This window comes from Aphelocoma coerulescens, chromosome 2, assembly GCF_041296385.1.
Source record: "Aphelocoma coerulescens isolate FSJ_1873_10779 chromosome 2, UR_Acoe_1.0, whole genome shotgun sequence".
In the NCBI taxonomy this organism is placed as follows: domain Eukaryota; kingdom Metazoa; phylum Chordata; class Aves; order Passeriformes; family Corvidae; genus Aphelocoma; species Aphelocoma coerulescens.
The window spans coordinates 103117001-103138552 of NC_091015.1; the positions used below are offsets into that span (position 1 = coordinate 103117001).

Genomic DNA, 21552 nt, shown 5'->3' on the forward strand with positions numbered 1-21552 from the left:
TTAGAACCTTGTCCACAAAGAATTCCCTGTATTGGACTGAAGCTCCAGAAATTTCTGCACATTTGCCTTTACAGAAATTTCAAATCGCTTCCTTACTCAAATCTCTAAATAGTCAGGCAATTTGAGTTCATGTACTAGTTCCCTGATGTCTCACTTCACCCTTCTAAAATCATAAACCTTGGGTTTGAGTCTTTTTTTGCTTATCCTTTCATTTGAATTGAGCTCAGTAATACTGTAATCACATATTATCAAAGTGCCATTTGGACAATTACATTTCTTGTTGCAGAGATATTAATGGCAAAGGATATTAATGTCTTAATTCAATAAGTCCCCTATGCAGAAATTTCTTGTTCAGAAATGTCTGAAGCCTGTGCATATTTATATCATTTGGTTTACATTCTGCATTTGGAGATTGTAGGACTCCTAAAATGAGTTAAAACCAACCAGAAACAGTTTCTGTTAGCAATCCTTTCACTACTGGCATTGTAGAGATTTCTATCCAAATCCAAATAAAATCTCAATCTTCTATAGCAGACATTTCACAGTTCTCAATAAAATTTAGTTTCCCAGAGCTCCTCATTACAGACTCTTGTGGTATCCAACTTGTTACCAGGACAGAGGCAGAGTACAATGCATGAGATACTACTCTTTGAGCCTTAAATCAGATTTTTACACTGACCTTTAGGTCCTAACTTGTGCATAAAAACATTGTGGTATATGGTATCAAAACCCTTGCTAAAATCTTTATGAATGACATCCAGCATTATTCTTGACCACAAATCAGACATTTTTTCATAGAAGGCAGTCAGGCTGATCAGACATGATTTATCCTTGATAAATTCAAGTTTACTATTCCTAGTCACATTTCTCTCCTTTTTATGCCCAGAAATGTGTCCCAAAAAGACTTTCTCCATGATTTTTAATATCTTTTATTTCTTTTTTGCTTGCTGTGTTAAATTCCTTTGTTGCTTCCCAACAGACTTGCCTTGCAGTATGAGAGATTTCAACTGGATAGAAGGATAGCAAAATAGGGGAGCAGGGAGGATCTTCATCCTTGGAGGCACAGCTGGATGCAGATCTGAACAAGCTAATCTGATCTCATTGCTGACTCTTCTGAACCTCCTGCTGAGCAGGAAGTTGGACTAGATTACCTCCGGAGGTCCCTTTCAACCTGAATTATTTTGTGGTTCTATGGTCATGCAAAAGCATATTTAAAGTATGTTAACAGGATCTAATCCAAGGACACTGTAGACCCAATTTCTAAGACTACAAATATTCCCATAAAACTAGAGATGTTTTATTATAGAGACAGGTTCCATGCCCTAAGTGAAAAAATCTTAGCATACTGGACATTTATTTCCACACACTTTCACAGCGACTGTTTGACATACTACATCAAAAATTGTTAGGCTACTTATCATCAAGCTTTTCATTTTCCTGACTGTTGTTCTCATCAATAATAAGCTTATTTCTTCTGACCATCAATCTATCCTTTATTGGCCAGAAACAATAGAGGCATCATAATGTATTGTTTATTTAAAACAATTCTGAACTTTTATTACGTTTTCAAAGACCACCTGATAGACCATGTTTTTGAGAATCTTCTAAAAGTTGGCACAACCATCCTTGATCTGTGGTGTCTGCAGTGATGTTTGACCCATCAATCAGAAGATTTTGCTCTCTTTCTTCAGAATTACTCTCAGACACAGATGTAAAGCTCTGCTTCTGGCAGAGAGCATAGAACTCATCTCTGCATTTTTTATCAATGAACTATTGCTTGTGTTTAACAATGGGACAAACATCTTTTCAATGGTATGAACCAGCAGCCCTTTCTGAGATTTACTTCTTCCTGTGTACCAATCATTGTATTCTTTGTTCTGCCTCCCAGTTGATAACCCTAATGGGCTGAGCTGATCACAGCAATTTTATTTAGTTGCTCTTTTTGAACTTCTACTACTGTGCTTGCAAGAGGTAATGGGAAACTCAGGAGAGTCAGGTAGCATTTCAGTAGTAACTTTATTAATCTGCTTATGAATAAAAGCAAATCTTTTTTCCACAGAATTCCAGCCCTATCAAAAAGAATATCAACTGACTAAACAGGCCAGTTTTGCTATTACATCATTAATACAAACTCTTACTGGATATTCTAGTTTGAAGCCACTCTTTCCAAAAAGATCTGAAAGCTTCTTTTGTCTGCTTACATCAATAAATTAATGTTAATTGGTATAGGCAGAAGATTCAAATTATAGTTTTAAATGAGGTACAGTAATGTATGTAAATTGGAGAAGGAATGAGAAAAACATATTAAGTAAATTAGGTGGATACTCCACCACAAATATCTTAAATTAATATAAAAGAAATAGTGGAATTTAAGTCAAAAGTAGAAACTAATTTCTTTCTTCAGCCAGGCATTTCTCACACAGTTTTCAACACTCCATCTCCAAGTTCCATGTGATATGATCAAAACACACCAGATTGCTAATCATATTTCAATCCAGATACCTGCTCCATTAGTTGTCCTCAACAGGCTTTAGACATTCAACAATTCTGCCTAAAATACTTCAAGAGGTCAAAACATCGGAGGTAAAAAACCTTCCAGAAACATTTATAAGGCTGCCTTGGGTAGATTTAACTCATGTTCAAAACATTAAAACTCATAGTCTTCACTAAGTGACAGATGAATGTACCTCAGGATATATGGGGTTTTTTTTCAATTACAGAGACAAAATTTCAATTGGTCCAGAAATTCCTTCATACTCCCTGGCTGTGAATCTTCAACTGATACAAAAAAATTTAGATAATTCATAATTGTAATGTTGGAGGTGAAGGAGTTCATAGATTTGATAGTCAAACCTGTTAATGAACAAAAATGAATTGTACCTTCCTTCTCATTAACTCACATTCATTTTGGAGAAAAAGTCTCAAACTGTAGACATAAAGTATTCCCCATTTTCATGCTACATGCTTCAAATATTGTAAGACACTGCCACAATGCTAGATTAACACAGTTCAAGACACAAGGTCAAATATGCATACAGACTGTGCCTTTCAGAGCTATACCATAAAAAACTGCATTAAGCTTCTGTTTTCTTCTGTATCTGGGCTGATATTTGAGATATTGCATTGAAGCAGAAACATGATTTGAAAGTGAATTTCCTGATTTTTTTTTTCCTAATAATCACCTATTGGTCAATTTTGAGATGTGCAAACTATATTTTTTTGAGAAAAAATCAGAAGCTTCAGTCCAAAATCACTCCAAATGTTTGACATGACATTTGATTTATGTAGTTAAATTCAGAATCAATGTGTGGATGGCCCCTCCTACAGATCCATGGTACATAGAGTGTTTATGGTTCTTTTTTCAGAAAGCTGTAATCTATACATGCAGTGCAGACTGCATTTGTTCACCAACTGTTCCGGTTTGGCCAAATTTAGAAATATATACTCTGAGAGAAGGCACAACCACCCCTCCCCCACCAGGTTCGGGAAAAAAAAATAAATTTTCCTCGAAGGAAAGTGAAGAAGATGAAACTATTTATTTAACAAACACACGGGAAAGGAAAATGAGGTTAAATGGTAAAATCTTTTGCTGTGGAGGAAAAACCTGGGAAAGCGTTAGTGTCCTCCCTTTGGTCTCCTCGGAGCCGGGGCTTGGCCCAGGGCCAGGCCCTCTGTGCCCGACGAAAAGTCCTCCCGATGTGCTCTGAGGTTGAAAAGCAGTCCAGTAGCAAAGGGAGAAAAATCCGGAATTCTAGAGAAGGAAAAAAGCAAAGTCCAACTCTCAGTCTCTCTCCGGAGAACCAGAAACTGAAAAAAAAAACTGGCCAAAAGCTGACTGGAACACAGCAAGCCGGGTGCTTCCTCTCTCCCCCGCCGCGGCTGGGAAGGGAAAAAAAAACCTCCTATCTTTATGTGACCTTGAACAAGCTGCAGACTGCTTTGAGAAAGTTTTGCTCAGTTTTTTCTTCTCCCTCTCAGGCTCAGTTTAGAGGCACAGAAAGGCACAAAAATTAATTTCTGGGCATAGGCAGCGATATGGGATACATATCATAACGTCACCCCAAGACATTCCACCCCTTATCCCATATTGTTGGCTCAATGCCCAAAATGCACGGGGCCTCTGGGCCAGTCACAATGAGATGCTTCTTCCACTCAGTTCCAGTCAGGCTCACCTCAGCTTCCACCAAGGTCAAATTTTGTGATCCACCCGTTACACCAGAAATAGAAACAGATTCTACCCCCACATGCTGCGATGGAATTATTGTACACTGCGCACCAGTGTCAACCAAGGCATCATATTTTTGTGGTTCTGATGTACCAGGCCAACGAATCCACACAGTCCAAAAAACACGGTTTTCCCTAACCTCTACCTGGCTAGAGGCAGGGCCCCTCTATGCCTGGTTATCCTTCTTTCCCTGGGCCTGTATCTTAGAGGTTCCTTCATGGGAATTGGACATGCCATCCTCTTTTCCATCATTTCCGGCAGTTTGGCTACAGGCAACTGGTGCTACTTCCTTTTTGGTAGATCCTCCTTTCTGAGACTTGCGCTCCTTCAATTCACGCACTCGTGCTGCCAGAGCAGAAGTGGGTTGTCCACTCCACTTCCTCGTGTTTTCCCCACTGTCACACAGGAAATCCCACAGCTCACTTCGTGGGATGTGCCTTCTCTCTGGGGAACGTCCGCGGAGAAGGCACTCTTTAATCTCCTGGTGATTCTTCTTCATTTCATCTTCTATTTTCTGCATACGTGTTTCCACAGCTGCGATTCTTGCATGTGTTGGGCCATGCACAGAGTCTGCATATGCTCGGAGCTTCACTGCCATATCCTTCACAGTCTCATTTGCACCGTAGTCTGGTTTCATTATTGCTAAAGCAGAAGCGTATTCTGGTGGCCCAAGTTGTATGAGTTTTCGCCACATGTATGGAATAACTCTGGCCCGGTCTGGACTCCTCAATCCTGGGTCATTTGCGAAGACAACCTCTACCACCCCTAGTTCTCTCAGGCGTTGGATCCCTTGTTCTATGGTCTTCCACGGGGTTTGCTGCATGTAGAGATCATCTCCACACATATATCTTTCAATCACGCCTGTCAAAACTCGTCTCCAGACACTGGTAGAGTCAGTCCCCCTTTTCATCGCTTGGTCGATCACTGGATCATGTGACAGGGATCCCAAATGCCTCGCTTCAGCACCGTCCAGCATCACATCATCACCTGCCGCATCCCAAATACGGACCATCCAACTTATTATGGATTCATCGGACCGTCGGGTGTAATCCTTTCTTAGGCTGTGAAGGTCCTTTATGGACATGGACTCAGTAATGGTTTCTGTGCCTGAGTCAGTTGGTGGTTTTGAGGTTCCTTCCCCTGCATCTTTTGAGGTTCCTTCCCCTCCATTATCCTCATCTTTCACTGGGCGATCAGTTTTGGTTATGTGCTTTTTCCTTGTAACAGGAGCCACTGTCAGTGGCTTAGACTCTCCATCTGGTTTGGGCTTGCTGTCTGGTTTATCTGCAGCCTGAGTGATTGGGGTATCCGCAGGCTTTGCTGATTGATCTTCCTGCCTCTCTACCCTTACCGGCTGCAGTGTGCGATAGGCATATGCCAAAGCCCAACATATTGCAAGGAGCTTGTTCGCATTAGAATTGTCATTGTATTTCTCTTTCAGATATTTCGCCACCTCAGCTGGTTTCTGAACTTGTTCAGGGGAAAAATTGCAAACCATTGGGTCAGAGAATTTCTTCAGGATTTGGCCTATATCCTCCCATTCCCCACACCACTCAGGATGTTCCACCTCTGGGTCAGGTGTCTCGGCAGTCACCCGGGAAATCTGAGCTCTCATTCTAGAGAAATTGTGAATCATATAGAGGAAGATTCCCAGGTTAAATACCAGGAGGGTGGTCTCTTTAATATCCAGGGGAAACTGAACACTCTCAAAAGAAAACCTATCAAATTTAAAGGGAAGGGAAACCCCATCTCCTCCTCCTCTAACAATCTGGGTGCAGTTACTAATAAATTCCCAAAACAGGCTACTGAAGCTAGGACTGGGGTTAGGAGGGAGAAACCATTTATCATACACACTTTGAACAGCTGCCTGTACCTCTGTCAACTTCTTATAAATCATTATCACCGAGCACAGCAAAATAGAAATCCGAATTCGTGTCCCTGCTCTGCAAAAATTCCTTATCAAGGATAAGATCGGACCAAGTTGTGGATAGGCAAACAAGCCTACGGACCAGAAATACATGAATATATCAAGCCAGAGAAATGTTATGAACTCAACCAACATGATGACTATTTTACTCCAGCACAGAATAAGTAAATTCAAACCAAAATGTAATTAGCACAGGTTTTCACTTTCCTTCGAGCCACACAGTTGGGCGCCACTAAATTTGTTCCGGTTTGGCCAAATTTAGAAATATATACTCTGAGAGAAGGCACAACCACCCCTCCCCCACCAGGTTCGGGAAAAAAAAATAAATTTTCCTCGAAGGAAAGTGAAGAAGATGAAACTATTTATTTAACAAACACACGGGAAAGGAAAATGAGGTTAAATGGTAAAATCTTTTGCTGTGGAGGAAAAACCTGGGAAAGCGTTAGTGTCCTCCCTTTGGTCTCCTCGGAGCCGGGGCTTGGCCCAGGGCCAGGCCCTCTGTGCCCGACGAAAAGTCCTCCCGATGTGCTCTGAGGTTGAAAAGCAGTCCAGTAGCAAAGGGAGAAAAATCCGGAATTCTAGAGAAGGAAAAAAGCAAAGTCCAACTCTCAGTCTCTCTCCGGAGAACCAGAAACTGAAAAAAAAAACTGGCCAAAAGCTGACTGGAACACAGCAAGCCGGGTGCTTCCTCTCTCCCCTGCCGCGGCTGGGAAGGGAAAAAAAAACCTCCTATCTTTATGTGACCTTGAACAAGCTGCAGACTGCTTTGAGAAAGTTTTGCTCAGTTTTTTCTTCTCCCTCTCAGGCTCAGTTTAGAGGCACAGAAAGGCACAAAAATTAATTTCTGGGCATAGGCAGCGATATGGGATACATATCATAACGTCACCCCAAGACACCAACCCACTTGAAAACAGACATAAGGGAAATATAAGAGCCTACTGATGTACTTCCCTTGCACCAAGTTCCTTGCTATAAGTAGATTTGTAGCAGAAGTCTAGTTCTCAGTGGAATATTATTTTTAAATGGTTGCAATATTTTAGTGACAACATCTTATGCATCTTGTCAATCACTGATCTGAGATATTCCCAAGTGGCATAAAAGTAAGCAATTATATTTTAAAAATACTTAAGGAACTTTAAAGTTTGGAAATTCATAGTAAGTTATTGGATATTAAGAAAAAGGTTTCTTTGCACTGATAGGAGAACAACAGCTTGTCTCTCCCTCATAATTTTTGTGGTTGTAGTAAAATTTTGTTTTGCTTCTGTAATGCTTTCCTGCAGACCTCTGCAAAAGTCTGGGTGATAGCAGTTCCAAAATCAAGTAGATGTTTCCAGACTCTCATACCGCTGAGGAGAAAAAGAGGACTCTCATGCAACTATTCAGGTACATATATTAGGAAAAAGACAGTTCTAGAATTGAGAAGGGAACTGAAACGAGGTGTGAGACAAACATGTTAACTAGAGATCTTGCTTTGTTAGTCAACCATTTCTGTTAATTCATTGATAACAAGTAAATATTTGGGCAATAACTTACCCTCTCCTTTATACTGGGTGTTGAAACTACAGTACAGTGATAGCTTCATCACTGTCTGTGTTGTCTCATCTTGTATAGGATTCCTAATCTGGAGTGAGAGGCAAGAGCATAGTGTGAAGCTGGGATGTGGTCTCCAGCTAGCTCTACACCAGAAAAGTATCATGTCCCAACTCAGAATGAGAGAGGCTGTGTAGTATGGTTCAAATGGAGTAAATCACTCCATTCCCCCACCTGACTCTTCGACCCTATTTCAAAACACTGAAGTTGTCATGGAAGCCTGGAAAATAAGAAAAGGGTGTTTCATTTGCCATGCCTTACTTTATGAATGCTCTAATTGTGTAATTCCAAAAAGAAGTGATGGTGTGATATTCTCCCATGTTTGCTTGCAGACAGAAAGGGTTGCTTGGAAGAGCTTAAACTGCTCTCTTTGATGAAGATTTGCATGTTAATTTTTGCTAAGCATTTCTCAAAAATTATGTACACATTTCTAGTGAATATATCTTGCACCTATTCTTGTAGTCTCTTCCTTCAGATATTTTCCTAGTAGGAATGTAACTGTTAACAGAAAACTATACTATGGATACTTGCTTCCAAATGGCATGATCTGTGAAATGAGAAACATCATTCCTGTCGTGAAGGAACAAACATTTAACCTGCTATGGTGAGAAAGTAAGTCATTAAATATCAGCAGAAGGAAAAAGGATATTGTAGGCCCTGTATGCATTGTACAAAGATAACTAGAAAAAGAAATTATCTATAGAAACATGATAACACAATTCTGGCCAAATATGTCAGTTTTCATAAAGTGAACTCCACACATTTTGTGTCTGTGAAGAACTTTGCCATTATTAAAAAAAAAGAATGGGGGAAAAATGTATAAGTCAGCCTAAAATGCTAATTTCTCAATATGAAACACATTTAGAATAGACAGATATTTTTACCCCAGAAAGAAGAAACCATAGTAAATATCTACAATTGAGAAAAGGTGTAAAATACTGTTAATTAGAGTGTTCAGGAATATCACTAATGGGAAAAATAATGAATTTTGTGCGTGTGTGTGATGTTGGTGTTTGACCTATTCTTCTTTAATACACTAATGTGATCTTTATGGATAATCAGTTATCCAGTTCAACTCCCTGTGACCCAAACTAGTGGAAAGCACTGGAAAACCTTCACTAACAGCTTACACATTCATTAACTATTATCAATCAGTACAGTTTTACTTTTTAGCTGCAGCTATGAAAAATGCATGAAGGCAGAGATGAACTCCGGTTTGTGGCATTTGTTGTGAAGCCCAGAAGCAGCAGCAACCCGCAACCTATCATGCATAAAAGCAGAAATAACTTTTATGAGCCCAGTCATGTAAAGCTTGAATAGTCAGATTCATGAAATTCACTGAGATTTGGATTAAATTTAAACCATTCTATACAGCTCTACTTTTGATTAGAGCTCTGTGTGCAGTGAAGAAACTCCCATTTGAATGGAACTTATATTTTTAAGAAGTTTGAATGTGCTAGAATTTAAATTGAGTTCCAAGCTTGATCTTAAAATGTACAGTGGGTCAATTTACATTCAGTGTTAAGGGGCAAGGGGGGAAGATAGAACTACATATTTTTATATTTTAACAATGGGTTAAAGTTTATAAATATAAGGATCAAAACATAATTGAGTTTTACTATCTCCTTTTACAAAATTATGAAGCTTGAAGTGCCCAAATGAAGAATGTAAGCTAAATAATAGAAACTCTACTATGTTCATTTTTTTTACATTTGAAGACAAAATAAAAAGTCTTTTCCATTTCTACTTCTCTTTGCTTCACATTAAAAATGAGTTGTATTGTCTCATATATATATTCCAGCCATTTACCTTTTCACTTTTCACCTGTGGTTCATAAAATACAGCATAGATTTAGCAATGATGGAAAAAAAATATATTTTGTAAATCAATTTGCACCACAAACTAGTAGCATTTCATGTTTTGTATGTTTAAATTCTGTATAAGTATCAGCCACTGTGGCTTTCACATATTTTCCGTAGATGCAGAAAAAATCACTGAGGCTTAGAATTTATTTCAATATCTAAATAAATTCTCAGCTCATCATTCAGATGACTTGTGGACTGCAAATAAGGTCATACAATGCATGAAGAGATTAAATCACACATCTGGACTCCTGCAATGTATAAATATAAATACATACATACACATACACATACACACACACACACACACCCCAATACATACAGCTAAGGTTCAAACCCAAATACTTTGATCTGAGCCTCTCCTTTAGCTGTGGTTCAGACCAGACTATAATAGCTTGGCTTCTCTTCCCCGGATCTGCAAGCTTAGGTCTCTAACTTGTAGGAATACAAAAGCAGACATTCTCATAAATCTATTTAAAGAAGAAAGCTCTGGCAAGGTTCTACCATTTGTGGTCAAACTCTTGCAAAAGACATAGCACAATGTTAATTTTACAGTCTAGGCTCACAGTTTGCAAGTCCACTTGCATAACCAAAGTTGTGTTTTTTTCACGATCACGACGTGGGAAATACAAATCCTAAACCAAAAATGTTGTCAAGTGTTTAATTCTAAAATCCACAATTTCTTTCACAGTATTAGTTTATATAGATATATATTTTTTTATGCCAAAACTTATCAAGAACTCATATATGTTCTTGTTATTATTATCATTGTCTGGAAAAGATGTCTTGTAAAAGAACAATGTTACTGTTAACTTTTTAAAACTGTGTTTCAAAGTACAGACTTGGATATTTTCATATCTTTATGATTACTCATTTGTTAGAATACATTATTAGGTATGATTTGAGTGACCTGGAGGGAATGCAGGAATTCATATCTTATGGAATTCTGAAAATACTAAACAAAAATCCCCTCAAACCCATATTATTTTAAAATAGAAGTATATCAGTGTCTTTGCTGACATTTGTAAACTTTTCCATTAATGTTCTACTTTTCAGGAATAGCTTTTCAAAAATTCTAATATATTAAATATGGGCATTATCTACTACTCAAATTAAACCTGTAGGAACTGCAGAGGCAACTTTCTAAAGATAACTCTGGTGCTAATTTTGAAAAGCTAATTTATTTTGCAACTGTTTGTAAAGAAGGATTTGTTTTTCTTAAGGAATCTTAGATCACCCAGAGGCAGACCACATCGAAACCCTTCTGAATTTAATATTCAGAATTTTCTACAGAGTGGCCAATAAGCAAATTTATTTGCTTGTCATGTTTGTCTTTGTTTTCAAATGTGCCTGTAAGACTAATTTGTATTAATTTTTATTTTAGTATTATGGTTTCCTGGATCTATACATGAAATTTTCTTCTTAGGATATTACATCCCAGTTTTTTATCCAGACTTTATGGCTTTGCCACAGGATTCCCATGAAAATCTTCATGATAAAATTTTATTTTAGAATTTAAAGCACATGTAGTAAGCAGTTTAACTGTTGTATAACAGTTGCATAATATATACCTTTTCTCTACAATATGGTCTTTCTCTCCAACCAACAGCTTGCAAAGGAGAGACAATGGGGATAATTGGAATTATAGCAAAGTTGTTACCTGGTGGTTGCTTGTAAGCTTGCATTCCTTTGGAAAGACGACATACCTTGTAATAACCAAGCAATATTTATGACTACTGGAGCTAAGGATGAAAAAGCCTCATTATCAGGAAAATACTTGAAAATTGAAAAAAAACAAGATATTCATTTGCTAAAATTTAACTAGTTTTTATAGACAACATCATTTCTACCCAAGTAGTACCCAAATACATCATATAAAATGTAACGGGATTTTGGGGAGAATTTTGACAGATTCTAAGAAATCTGAATAATTCAGAGAAATTATATGATGGATTAGGATATCCATCTATCATAATTGTACCTGTTTTCTTTCTTAGATTTTTTGTTTGTTTTTGTTTTGGTTTTTGTTTTTTGTGGTTTTTTTGTGGAAGGGGGTAAGTTGACCTTAGAACATTGGAACAGTGTTTTAGTCATCCTTTGTACAGAACTTTGGTACATGCAATATATATCTACACTTTCTACATTTTGCCAGTGTAGGAGCTGATGGAGAAGTTAAGGAAGAGTGGACTTTGCTGGCTGAAGCAATTAGTGGGAGATCATAGCAGCACCAGGGATTGCAAGAGAGATGAGGGACATTTAGGGTGCTACCAGTAGTAGAAATATATGGATAGGGAATGTGCACGAAGGGAAGGACAAAACAGCAGCTTCACAGGGAGCCCTAAAAATTGTGAGTGTGCATAGCTGAGAAATTACAGGGATCTAGCAGGACAAAAATTGTCATGAAGAGGAGAAAGGGGCACAGGCACAAAGGCAGATGGAGCTGTTTATCAAAATGAGGTAAAAGATTAGCAAAACTGTATCAGAAGAGAAAGGATCTTCAATGGCATGGGATGTTCAAAAGCTGGGTATCCACTTACTTTCTAGCTATTAAAGCTACAGTTGGAGTAAATTTTTACCTGGGTTCACTGTAGATCCTGGTGTCCCTCTTCCAAGCCCAGAAAAGTCCTCACCCATATGAAGTGTGGCTGAAGTAACTCAGCTTGTTCAGCCTGGAGAGGGCAAACTGAAATGAGACTCCAGACAACTCCCACTTCATTGATGATATCAATTATCATTAATTATCACCCAAACTGCAGCTGCCTAATCCCCTCCTATAGCTTCCTTTGACCTCTGAAAATTTGGCTACAAAACTCTTTAAATATGTATGCAGAAAGTGTGGGACAGCACAAAGGTGGAGCCACACTCAAACATACTGTTTAGTAGCATTTTAGTTTAATAACATATATCAGTAATAATAACAAAATGCAAGTTTAATATCAAGTAATAACAGCAAAAACTGCAGCAATCTTCCAGTGTGATCTTAACTGGCAGCTCTGCTATCAAGACAGAAAGGAGAATGTGAGACTATAATAAATTACATGAATCAAAGTCTGATTGTTTTCACCAGCTAATATTTCTGTGCTGTAATATTTAATCTCTTCAGTGTGGATTCTCCATCGATTTATTGCATTATAGGCATTCAAGAAAAGTCATTCCAGGGATGCAGCTAAGAAAATGTTTCTTTTAAGTGTACCTTATAGAGAAAAAATAGAATATACCTAGGTAGGAAGCAATAATTAAGGTTGCTAGATAGCAGAGTACAAAGAAGTAAATGGGTGGAAACAGTCATATCTATAGTTTATTGTATTATCTGTGGTGATGTAAGTAGGACTTTGATGTGCCTTGTTCATAGTTACTACCTTTGGAAAAGTAAAAACAGCAGAAAATGTGCAGGATTCAATACATTCTGCCCAGGCTTTATTTATTTAGAGTATTTGGCCTACAAATCTGTAGCTCTACCCTAGAGAAAAAGAACAATCACATGCCTTGGGCAAAGTCTCCTTCAGTGTGGTAATGATGCTTAGAGGATTTCTATTAGTGTTCCTCCATGTATTTGTACTGTATCATACACTTAATACAATATCATGGCTTGTTTGAATCATTGTTGGATCTGATCGTGGATCAGGACAGATTTCATGCAGTGAACAGCTCCCAACCCTTCCACTGTTTTTAGTCCTCCCTTTAAAATCAACAACTGTTCCAGAAAACTAGCTCATGAGATGTGCCATTCTAATAGGAAACTGAAACACATGGATGTTTTTCATTCTTTTCCCTTTTCTTCCTTTACAAGTACCAGGAATTCATGTAAACAGCTGTTTTCTTGTTGGAAAAGGACAATGAGGAAGGAAAATCAACTTAAAAATGTTATTTTTCTGTAAGTTGCAGTGCTTCTTGGTATTTACAGGCAGAAAGGAGGCAGCTGCATTCTGTCCCAGCTTGAATTCATAAACCTAACTTGATCGTCTTCTGAAGAATTTATGAATCATGGTTAATAATCAGTTTTAGGCCCTTCTGAGGGAAGAATCACATTTTGAAGCTACAAAGGTCCACTAAATAGCCCACGGGAAATGACCCTGCATCCCATTAAATATAAAACCTCACTATTGTAGGACTCTGTGTCAGAGGGAAAACATTTCAGTCTCTGCTCCCTTCAAGTGTCAGAGAGCTCCCTCTGCCTAAATGCTTTATTAAGATTGAAGAAACATACCAGATTCCTGCTTCTCAGGAAAAACTGTTCTATTCTTCTAGAAAAAGTTTTTTTTTTTTCCTTTTACTTTGGGGAAAAGAAAACAAACCATTTCTTTTCTTCATTCCCACATATTCATTATGGTCCACCTTTTTTTAAAGCGCTTATCTTTCTTTTATCTATTTCATATGCCTGTGGCAAACACCATAGCTGTCTTCTTTCTATTCCAGGAATCAGCTACAGTGTATTCTTTATCTTAGTTAGACCAGGTTGCTATTTTCCTATTTAAATGGAAGATATGGATTGAAAGTCAGATGTGAAGGTCAGAGAAGTGGTTCTTAGTTTATTATGATTTAAGTCTTTGCAGGCCATTTTGCTTGATGGAAAGCATAATCACAAGCAAATTATTGAGAAATAAAGTGAAATTCACATTTCCTTTAATAACATATTTAAGTTTCCCAGGCATAAGTGGCCCCCCATCTGGTTGTGTATTATTGCAATACCATTGCAATAATGGTATTGGCCACAACTTCTACAGAAAAGTAATTTACAAGACCTTCTTCACTATTTTTTAGGGAACATACATACAAGGTATGTGAAAGTGAAGAAAAGACAAATAGAACAGATAGACCTGCAGCTGTTGATTCTCACTGTGTGATTTAAGAAGCAATTGCAACAAATTATGGTAGATAAGAATATCTTATCTTTCTCCCCTCATAAAGGGGTAAGTTCAACCAAAAATATTTTCTGATACAACCATTCTGACTTAAGTCGACTACCCATCGCCTATAAGACATTTGTTATAAAAATTCTTGGCATACCTGATGGCTGTTCAGAAGTTCCTTAGACTTTATATATTTGACACAATAGAAATAGCACCCAAGAAGTTATAATGATTATAAAAAACAGTAGTGGTAGTAAGTTACCACCACCACCAAAAGCCATAAATTCTAATATCAATATTAAAAAAGTTACCTTCAACCACTTGAGGTATGACAAAGAATCTTCATCATTAGGAAAGGAAAATGGAACGAAAAGAGGAATGCAAATATTGCATAGTCTGGAAAAGAAAATAATTACATTCTGATTCCCTTATCTGAAAAATCTAAAAGAAATCTCTCTGGAAAGCAGTAAGTGTGTGAGAGTCTTCAACAGATTCAACATGATCTTACAGTATTTCAGCTACAAAAACCAGAAAAACAAATTTCAATTGCCCACACAGAGATTTCATTTCTGAAAGCAGAGGAGTATATTTTTACAGCTGCCATGCAGCCTTACTTGGAATATTGCCTGCATTTCTGGGTATGAAATTGTAAGAAAAATTATAAAAATTTCCATTAACTTTAGGAAAAAAAAAAGGAAAAAACCACTAACAAAACTCACAAAGGAAATAAAATTAACTGAGATGGAGGAAAAAAAAGCTCAATGGATTTCCAGCTGAAAAAGAGCTAAGTAACACTTTCTGGCCTGTCAAGAAACCATTTGTACAAAAATAAAAAGGAAGATGAGCTGTCTTATGACAATTTTGAATGTTTGTCTTCCACCACAGAAGGAAGAGTCTGTCTGCTCTGGACATGTGCAGGTTACTGAGAACCCCATACATCTCATAAGATATGCAAACACAAATGCTTATTTGTAAATCACTTCTCTCCATGCATCAGCTTTGTATAGTTCTTTTTTGACACAAAGTTGAGCTTCAATAATTTTTGAATGGCCTGTTGGCTTTGGTCCAGTGAACAGTCACCTATTTATCCAGCCAGCAGGAATAACATATTATTTTAAAAAGGTCCACATACTATATGTTTAGGAAATACATCAAACCCTGTTTTGTTTTGTTCTATTCATGTCTCTTGTATTACCAATATTTTACATGAAAGTTATAGAATAGATTGCCAGAGAGTGTCACACTCTTGAAAAACGGAACATGCAAACGCAGGAATTTACTGTTAGAATAATTCAGTGGTAATATTTAAAGTGCTAAAATATTAAAATAAAATGAAGTGTAATGAAATAGATATTAGTCTAGTTGCAATGATTATATTTCCAAATATATTACAGCCACAATATTATATATACAAAACTTTCAAGTGCATTTCCTCCTTTCTACGGAATAATTCTCACCATTTGCTTCTCCGAGTTCCTAAGGCCAATGGTTAAAATTCTGGAAGGGGAGATTGTTACAGCAAGTCATCAGCATGCTGGGAGCAGTTTGTGTTGGTGATGTTGCTGGTGGCATCCTCCTGACAATAATATATGCTTAGAGCAACTTTATACATTTGCTAACCTGCTCTACACCTAGCTCTTAGTTGTTCTGAAGTCCAGGCTGCATCCAAACTTTTTGCGTACATATGGGTTTTACATATATTGGATATTTTTCCTGTGCCTCCTGCTTCCTTTGTTATGACTAAAGTAGGTTTCATTCAGGTGACATTACCGTGATGAAAAATAGTTGGGCATAGGTCAGTTGCTTAGAACTCTGGAGTCTTCAAAGTCACCATCTCTCTATATTTTCAGGAAGTTCTCTATCATTCCATGTCTTCACCCATCTATGCTGCATTTTATCCGATGACAATGGATCCATCATTCCACATAAATATTTGTTATTATAGTGTATTAATTACAAAATGTACAGAACAAAAACAACCGTTCAAAGCTGAGCAAAGGCTAAATCAAGGCCGGTAACTGTTACTTGATCATTAAATGAGCTAAAACCTCCACAAGCTAAAACCTAATCTCCAGGCAGGCTAAGTCCAGGTGTTGAGGTCTAAAGGAAGCCTGGGGCTCCTTACAGGGAGTAACAACTCCAAATTTATGGGACTAAAAGACTACACTGAATAGTAAAGAGGGAGATGCTCATGAGAATTGAGCACAAGAATTTGCAGTAGATATTGAGCAACAGTGCAACCTCTACTTACATCTCTTGGAGCACTCAATAAGTGACAATATGAAAAACCCACTTGGGAGAGGCGAAAAAGTATGGGATAGAAACTGGAGTCTCTCCAGCTCCTTCTGGAGTATGATTTCTTGGAGATAAATCTGGTTTGAGACAAGCAGCACAAAAACTGAATAAACTCACAAACTTTTAAACCACGTTTCCACCAAAAGCTCTTAGCATCTTCTTCTGTTTATTTTTTTAGGTCATTAGCCTAGGCTGTGGATTTAGCTTGAACAAGGAAAAAGAAGGTGATTTGTTACCTCCCAGCAATTACTCCAGAGATATTTTTTTTCTCATAACACAAGTTTGTGATCCTTATTAGCCTTCTGTGTCACGTACAAAATGGTTGAATCCTACCTCATTGTCCTTTATGCCCTTCCTGTACTGAGGACAGCCTCACAAATACATCAGGACAGGGCAGAAGTGTCATTAAAACTTTATGGAAACAGACACTATGATTTCATGTGCAAAACTCTAAGTGCTTTCCTGGTGCCATATATATTCCATTATAAACTATTAACGACATAGCTAATTATTGCACAACACATACTTAAGTGTATAAAACAGAATCTACACATAGCTTTAAAACAGAAATGGAAATAAAGTTCATTTTATAACTAGTGTTTAGGTTCTTTGATTAAAGCCAAGCCATTCTTCAATTTCTGTGTCCACACAGTCCTGTTTGACCCAAGAAGGATGCACTAGAACAAGCTTGCCGAGAGTCTGATAAAATATGTACTTGCTTGTTCAGTTCCCAGGCTGCGGATTCAATGTCTTTGGAAACTCCTTCTGACAGCAAGCACCTTACTAAACATATTTAAATGTATCTTGTGGATACAGATGGGTCCAGTGTATCCAACAACAACATAAAAATAAAGCCCTATACTGAGAACTGGTCACATAACTTGAATATTTAGTTGTTATTCGGTGCATTACATCTCTAGACCTCATGGTGCTTTTTGACCATGGAAACACAAAATGAAAAAAAAATGTTGTACAGCGTCAATGTACTTCAAAATTTGGTAAAGTTTTTGGGGCAAGCACCAGGTTTTACCTTCTGATATAAGAACCCAATAGGACAAAACTGTCACAAAAATGTCTTTGATTGTTTCTCTGATACAGAAAAATGAAACTAAAATGGTATTTATTGCATCCGGGAGAATACCTGGAAGTGCTGCCCACACTACTTTTGGTTGATAACACTTGTGCAGATTTCTTCTTCCTGTTTCTTTAAGTTCAACAAGCATAAAAGATTTAGGAAGAAAATCTTTAAAACTCTTAATTATCAAAATCATAAAGTATTGGTTTAAGCATGTCCATAGTGAAAGCATTTTTAAGAAAGACTCATGAGTCCTTTTCTATATCAAAAAAAGGTTTTCAAACACTGCTGTTTATAAAACAATATTTTATGATTTATTCCCAAACATTTTGAAATTAAAAGAAGGACCCTCAAATTTCCCACAGGTGAGGAAGAGGTGAAAGATTTTTCTTCGGCCTATAAAAGCACCTCCTTAACAGACATACAGCTTATTTGCTTAGTCAAAACTCTGAATACAACTCCAAGAATAAACTGAAGCCACTGAAAAGAAAAAAATATTTTCTACATAAAGGGTTATTTATAGATCTCACCTGGGATTAGCCAATAATTTCTTTCATATGTGAATCAAATGCAAAAAGAATGGAAAGTAATTAAAATATGATATATTACATCAAAAGACAGACGTTTAGAAGCACATCTGCAGCCTACCTATATGAAAGACACAGAGAAAACTGACACAAAATATGCCTCTAAATGTGAACTGAGCAAGTAGCCACATGTTATCAGTTCAAAACATAACTTACATTTGACATCTGGATTTTGTGAACTGCCTTAAAAATGAAAAGAAAATAAAAATATGAAATGGTGGAGTATAGTCTGGAGCTGCAATTCTGTATCTCATCTTGCTTAACTTCTCTTAGGTGTTTCGAGAGAATGCTCATCATTGCAATCCTGACAATGTCATTGAAGTTAATTATGCAAATAAAACTCTTCCTATGGGACTGCATCCTGTTAGCACTCGGTCCTAAGATTAGCATTTGGAAGCAGACCGAACAATAAGACAGCTCCAGAGTGCAGGAATTGGAAGAAAAAAACCTGGATGTGCAGTGGGTAGTATGATACATTTTGTCATGAAATACACAAAGTTAAGAAAACGAGGGGTTTTATCTTTCAGGTATCCATCGTTTTCATACCCTATCTCACTAGGCTATGTTTTTTCTCTTCATAGATATGTTCTCTGATACAGGAATGGGGAACCAAGAGGGAAAAAAAAGATACATACTGTTACTTCTGTTTTCATAGCAGCGAAATTAAATAATGCTATGCCCTTTTTGGCCACATTCTATCTAACTTGTGGGTTTTCCACAATGGCAAAATTGAAAGGATTTGGAAACCTTCTGTAGAGTAGTTTACGGAATCTGTTAATATGAAAAAGACAGAAAATGTGTTTTGTGTCAAATATGCTATACGCGTCTGATATTTTTAGAGTAATCTGTACATAAAATAATTGTATAAGGTTCTGTTTCAGTATAATAATTTCTTTGTTGTTCCTTGACTTTACATCAAGAAAACATCTAATCTGAAAGAAGAAGAAAAATACATTAAGTTGGTAGGATTTTTTTTCATCAGAACATTTAAAATTTCTTTTCACACTACAAATAAATGGTCAGATTCAGCAACCTTCTTTCATGAAGTGCAATATCTTGTTCTGTGGCTGTACCAGCTTTAGCACCAGTGATAAAAATACTACACCACGTTAAATCTACACTGCTCCTATGAGAGATCTGTTCCTGCTTTCCAAGCCATTTCCTACGTCTAAACCAAAAAGTTAACTTTGTGGAGGTCTCTGGATCTCCTGGCTCCACCAGAGTTCTGAGAAGTCTAATTTACCCCTGCCACCTTTGAAACTGGGGAAAACAAAGATTTTAAGAGAATCCAGCCTATCCACAAGGTAGGCAGAAGAATACAAAAAGCATTTTTAGTGGAGGTTTCCTTGAGCTGGTACCAAATAATCTCCAGTCAAATATGCACTAATGAAGAAACATCTGGTGATATTAGCACCATCTTCAAAAATATGCAAAGCAAAATTATATATATCCATATATAATAATAGTGAAAGAGAGAGAAAAGTTGGAAGTATATAAATGTTTATATACAATAGGCAGAATATACACCCCTTCATTATGCAGAACTCGTGCAAAAATGACCTGATCTATGACAAAGTATCCATGCCCCATGAGAAATGAGAGGTTTCACCATTCAGGAGATTCCAAAAGTTTAATTTTTTTTTTTTGTGAAACAAAGATCCATTCTCACAAGGTCAAAATATAATTTTGAGCCAGAAGAAGGGCGCACCTGCACTATTTATGCTACCATTGACTATTCTCATCCAGACATAGAAATAATAGTCTAATTATGACTGTACCAATTGTGAGTGTCTGCTAGGTTTATCCTGTCTGGACTCCAGGCACCCACTAAACATGCTCTCTATCACTCCCCTCCTCAATTGGACAGGGGAGAGAAAATATAAAGAAAGGCTTGTGGGTCAAGATAAGGATTGGGAGAGATCACTCACTGATTACCATATGGGCAAAACAGACTCAGCTTAGGGAGAGTTAATTTAATTTATTGCAAATCAAATCCAAATAGAGTAATTTTAAAAATGCCCCCCCAAAAAAGCGCCAAAAAACCCTTTTCTTCACCTCTCCCTTCTTCACTCCTGATTTTCTCAACTTTCTCTCCTGAAGCAGTGCAGGGGGGATGGAGAATGGGGGCTGCATCACACTCTGTTTCTGCTGCTTCTTCCTCCTCAGGGAAAAGTCTCCTTACATTCTTCCCCTGCTACGGCATGGGGTCCCTCCTGTGAAACTTTCACAAACCAATGTGGGTCACTTCCATGGGGTTCCTGTTCACCCAGGAACAGGCTGCTCCAGCATGGGCCCCCCACAGGGTCACAAGACCTGTTAGCAAACTTGCTCCAGTGTGGGCTCCTCTCTTCACAGGGATACAGGTGTTGCCAGGAGCCTACTGCAGTGGGGACTTCCCATCACAGCCTCCTTTGGATGTCCACCTGTTCTGGTGGTCCTCTCCCTGGGCTGCAGGTGGATCTCTGCTCTCCCACGGACCTCCATGGGCTGCAGCAGTACAGCAGCCTCACCATGGTCTGCACCACGGGCTGCAGGGGAATCTCTGCTCCTGAACCTGGAGAACCTCCTGCCCCTCTTTCACTGACCTTGGTGTCTGCAGAGATGTTTTTTTCACATATTCACTCTCCACTGTCCATCTGAAGTTGCTTGTTCCACCCCCCACCAACCCTTCTTAAATCTATCCTCTGCCACTGTTGCTGATGGGCTCATCCTTGGCCAGAATCAGGTTCACCTGGGAGCCAGCCTTCATTGGTGCCATGGGACATAGGGGAAGCTTCGAGCAGCTCCTGACTGAAGCCACCCCTGTAGCTAGGGAACACTGGCAACATTTATAAATGACCATGAAGGCATTCATTGCCATATAATGTATAATGATATTATTATACAAGCAAATAGTTGATAGACATTGATTTACATTTTTATGATTTTTCTATAGCATGAAAGGACACTTCAGTTGAGGAGAGGTATTGAAATCCTACAGAAAGCCTTGACAGAAACAGGACTGGCACTCTGCCATTTATCAGGGCCATGCCTATAAACTTCAGAAGGAAATGGACATTGGTATTGTTTCATGCAAATCTACCAATATTTATCTTTACAAAGAAAATGAAGGACACAAATAAAAGGCTGTTATTTACTATT

The 21552-nt window shown here is 37.8% G+C and overlaps 1 long non-coding RNA gene across 3 annotated transcripts; it reads right to left on the reverse strand.

Moving 5' to 3' along the window:
* Nucleotides 1-7051: 7051 nt before the first annotated feature.
* Nucleotides 7052-21067, reverse strand: LOC138105835 (uncharacterized). 3 transcript variants are annotated; one of them, XR_011148722.1, is made up of 6 exons: nt 20997-21046; nt 14766-14850; nt 12181-12273; nt 11265-11346; nt 7686-7962; nt 7052-7498 (listed from the first exon to the last, which is right to left on the reverse strand). It is a non-coding gene; the product is annotated as an uncharacterized lncRNA (long non-coding RNA). The 3 variants fall into 3 exon arrangements; XR_011148721.1 differs by having other exon boundaries at nt 7052-7962; XR_011148723.1 differs by lacking the exon at nt 14766-14850 and having other exon boundaries at nt 7052-7962; nt 20997-21067.
* Between the last annotated feature and the right edge of the window lie 485 nt (nt 21068-21552).